Source organism: Babylonia areolata, unplaced genomic scaffold, assembly GCF_041734735.1.
Source record: "Babylonia areolata isolate BAREFJ2019XMU unplaced genomic scaffold, ASM4173473v1 tig00006292, whole genome shotgun sequence".
Classification (NCBI taxonomy): Eukaryota; Metazoa; Mollusca; class Gastropoda; order Neogastropoda; family Buccinidae; genus Babylonia; species Babylonia areolata.
Genome location: NW_027468426.1, coordinates 17,501 through 22,270, shown reverse-complemented (window position 1 = coordinate 22,270; position 4,770 = coordinate 17,501).

Sequence of the window (4,770 nt, the reverse complement as noted above, 5' to 3'; positions counted from 1 at the left end):
TAAAGGTTGTGGATAAAAAAGTAAAAAATTGCCAAAATACTTTCTGGGCCCTCAAAAAAAGGCCTACTCCTCAACGCCTGCTCCCGTCCATGCCGAACCGCGTTTTCTATCAACTTTGGCATGCTCGGAGAGAGAAAAAAGGAAAAAAAGAAAAAAAAGGTCCAGTAAAGGTTGTGGATAAAAGTAACCGGCTTTGGAGAATTGCCTGAATCCTTCCGGCGCTGTGAAAAAAAAAGACCAAAAAAAAGACCTGGTCGTCAACGCCTGCTCCTGTCCATGCCAAACGGCGTTTTCCTCTCAACTTTGGCATGCTCGCTGAGGAAAAGGCAGGTAAAGGTTGTGGATAAAAAGTAAACGCGCTGTGGAGAATTGCCCAAATCGTTCAGGCGCCGTGAAAAAAAGAAAGACGTAGTCGTCAACGTCTGGTCCCGTCAATGGCGAAGGGCGTTTTCTCTCAACTTTGGCATGCTCGCTGAGGAAAAGGCAGGTAAAGGTTGTGGATAAAAGTCCGAAGAACCTCGCTACAATTGCCAAAATCTTTCCGCTGCCATTCAAAAATGGACTACTCCTCCACACCTCCTCCCGTCCATGCCAAACGGCGTTTTCTCTCAACTTTGGCATGCTCGGAGAGAAAAAAAGGCAGGTAAAGGTTGTGGATAAAAAAGTAAAAAATTGCCAAAATACTTTCTGGGCCCTCAAAAAAAGGCCTACTCCTCAACGCCTGCTCCCGTCCATGCCGAACCGCGTTTTCTATCAACTTTGGCATGCTCGGAGAGAGAAAAAAGGAAAAAAAGAAAAAAAAGGTCCAGTAAAGGTTGTGGATAAAAGTAACCGGCTTTGGAGAATTGCCTGAATCCTTCCGGCGCTGTGAAAAAAAAAGACCAAAAAAAAGACCTGGTCGTCAACGCCTGCTCCTGTCCATGCCAAACGGCGTTTTCCTCTCAACTTTGGCATGCTCGCTGAGGAAAAGGCAGGTAAAGGTTGTGGATAAAAAGTAAACGCGCTGTGGAGAATTGCCCAAATCGTTCAGGCGCCGTGAAAAAAAGAAAGACGTAGTCGTCAACGTCTGGTCCCGTCAATGGCGAAGGGCGTTTTCTCTCAACTTTGGCATGCTCGCTGAGGAAAAGGCAGGTAAAGGTTGTGGATAAAAGTCCGAAGAACCTCGCTACAATTGCCAAAATCTTTCCGCTGCCATTCAAAAATGGACTACTCCTCCACACCTCCTCCCGTCCATGCCAAACGGCGTTTTCTCTCAACTTTGGCATGCTCGGAGAGAAAAAAAGGCAGGTAAAGGTTGTGGATAAAAAAGTAAAAAATTGCCAAAATACTTTCTGGGCCCTCAAAAAAAGGCCTACTCCTCAACGCCTGCTCCCGTCCATGCCGAACCGCGTTTTCTATCAACTTTGGCATGCTCGGAGAGAGAAAAAAGGAAAAAAAGAAAAAAAAGGTCCAGTAAAGGTTGTGGATAAAAGTAACCGGCTTTGGAGAATTGCCTGAATCCTTCCGGCGCTGTGAAAAAAAAAGACCAAAAAAAAGACCTGGTCGTCAACGCCTGCTCCTGTCCATGCCAAACGGCGTTTTCCTCTCAACTTTGGCATGCTCGCTGAGGAAAAGGCAGGTAAAGGTTGTGGATAAAAAGTAAACGCGCTGTGGAGAATTGCCCAAATCGTTCAGGCGCCGTGAAAAAAAGAAAGACGTAGTCGTCAACGTCTGGTCCCGTCAATGGCGAAGGGCGTTTTCTCTCAACTTTGGCATGCTCGCTGAGGAAAAGGCAGGTAAAGGTTGTGGATAAAAGTCCGAAGAACCTCGCTACAATTGCCAAAATCTTTCCGCTGCCATTCAAAAATGGACTACTCCTCCACACCTCCTCCCGTCCATGCCAAACGGCGTTTTCTCTCAACTTTGGCATGCTCGGAGAGAAAAAAAGGCAGGTAAAGGTTGTGGATAAAAAAGTAAAAAATTGCCAAAATACTTTCTGGGCCCTCAAAAAAAGGCCTACTCCTCAACGCCTGCTCCCGTCCATGCCGAACCGCGTTTTCTATCAACTTTGGCATGCTCGGAGAGAGAAAAAAGGAAAAAAAGAAAAAAAAGGTCCAGTAAAGGTTGTGGATAAAAGTAACCGGCTTTGGAGAATTGCCTGAATCCTTCCGGCGCTGTGAAAAAAAAAGACCAAAAAAAAGACCTGGTCGTCAACGCCTGCTCCTGTCCATGCCAAACGGCGTTTTCCTCTCAACTTTGGCATGCTCGCTGAGGAAAAGGCAGGTAAAGGTTGTGGATAAAAAGTAAACGCGCTGTGGAGAATTGCCCAAATCGTTCAGGCGCCGTGAAAAAAAGAAAGACGTAGTCGTCAACGTCTGGTCCCGTCAATGGCGAAGGGCGTTTTCTCTCAACTTTGGCATGCTCGCTGAGGAAAAGGCAGGTAAAGGTTGTGGATAAAAGTCCGAAGAACCTCGCTACAATTGCCAAAATCTTTCCGCTGCCATTCAAAAATGGACTACTCCTCCACACCTCCTCCCGTCCATGCCAAACGGCGTTTTCTCTCAACTTTGGCATGCTCGGAGAGAAAAAAAGGCAGGTAAAGGTTGTGGATAAAAAAGTAAAAAATTGCCAAAATACTTTCTGGGCCCTCAAAAAAAGGCCTACTCCTCAACGCCTGCTCCCGTCCATGCCGAACCGCGTTTTCTATCAACTTTGGCATGCTCGGAGAGAGAAAAAAGGAAAAAAAGAAAAAAAAGGTCCAGTAAAGGTTGTGGATAAAAGTAACCGGCTTTGGAGAATTGCCTGAATCCTTCCGGCGCTGTGAAAAAAAAAGACCAAAAAAAAGACCTGGTCGTCAACGCCTGCTCCTGTCCATGCCAAACGGCGTTTTCCTCTCAACTTTGGCATGCTCGCTGAGGAAAAGGCAGGTAAAGGTTGTGGATAAAAAGTAAACGCGCTGTGGAGAATTGCCCAAATCGTTCAGGCGCCGTGAAAAAAAGAAAGACGTAGTCGTCAACGTCTGGTCCCGTCAATGGCGAAGGGCGTTTTCTCTCAACTTTGGCATGCTCGCTGAGGAAAAGGCAGGTAAAGGTTGTGGATAAAAGTCCGAAGAACCTCGCTACAATTGCCAAAATCTTTCCGCTGCCATTCAAAAATGGACTACTCCTCCACACCTCCTCCCGTCCATGCCAAACGGCGTTTTCTCTCAACTTTGGCATGCTCGGAGAGAAAAAAAGGCAGGTAAAGGTTGTGGATAAAAAAGTAAAAAATTGCCAAAATACTTTCTGGGCCCTCAAAAAAAGGCCTACTCCTCAACGCCTGCTCCCGTCCATGCCGAACCGCGTTTTCTATCAACTTTGGCATGCTCGGAGAGAGAAAAAAGGAAAAAAAGAAAAAAAAGGTCCAGTAAAGGTTGTGGATAAAAGTAACCGGCTTTGGAGAATTGCCTGAATCCTTCCGGCGCTGTGAAAAAAAAAGACCAAAAAAAAGACCTGGTCGTCAACGCCTGCTCCTGTCCATGCCAAACGGCGTTTTCCTCTCAACTTTGGCATGCTCGCTGAGGAAAAGGCAGGTAAAGGTTGTGGATAAAAAGTAAACGCGCTGTGGAGAATTGCCCAAATCGTTCAGGCGCCGTGAAAAAAAGAAAGACGTAGTCGTCAACGTCTGGTCCCGTCAATGGCGAAGGGCGTTTTCTCTCAACTTTGGCATGCTCGCTGAGGAAAAGGCAGGTAAAGGTTGTGGATAAAAGTCCGAAGAACCTCGCTACAATTGCCAAAATCTTTCCGCTGCCATTCAAAAATGGACTACTCCTCCACACCTCCTCCCGTCCATGCCAAACGGCGTTTTCTCTCAACTTTGGCATGCTCGGAGAGAAAAAAAGGCAGGTAAAGGTTGTGGATAAAAAAGTAAAAAATTGCCAAAATACTTTCTGGGCCCTCAAAAAAAGGCCTACTCCTCAACGCCTGCTCCCGTCCATGCCGAACCGCGTTTTCTATCAACTTTGGCATGCTCGGAGAGAGAAAAAAGGAAAAAAAGAAAAAAAAGGTCCAGTAAAGGTTGTGGATAAAAGTAACCGGCTTTGGAGAATTGCCTGAATCCTTCCGGCGCTGTGAAAAAAAAAGACCAAAAAAAAGACCTGGTCGTCAACGCCTGCTCCTGTCCATGCCAAACGGCGTTTTCCTCTCAACTTTGGCATGCTCGCTGAGGAAAAGGCAGGTAAAGGTTGTGGATAAAAAGTAAACGCGCTGTGGAGAATTGCCCAAATCGTTCAGGCGCCGTGAAAAAAAGAAAGACGTAGTCGTCAACGTCTGGTCCCGTCAATGGCGAAGGGCGTTTTCTCTCAACTTTGGCATGCTCGCTGAGGAAAAGGCAGGTAAAGGTTGTGGATAAAAGTCCGAAGAACCTCGCTACAATTGCCAAAATCTTTCCGCTGCCATTCAAAAATGGACTACTCCTCCACACCTCCTCCCGTCCATGCCAAACGGCGTTTTCTCTCAACTTTGGCATGCTCGGAGAGAAAAAAAGGCAGGTAAAGGTTGTGGATAAAAAAGTAAAAAATTGCCAAAATACTTTCTGGGCCCTCAAAAAAAGGCCTACTCCTCAACGCCTGCTCCCGTCCATGCCGAACCGCGTTTTCTATCAACTTTGGCATGCTCGGAGAGAGAAAAAAGGAAAAAAAGAAAAAAAAGGCAGTAAAGGTTGTGGATAAAAAACGGCTTTGGAGAATTGCCTGAATCCTCCGGCGCAAAAAAAAAGACCAAAAAAAAGACCTGGTCGTCAACGCCTGCTCCT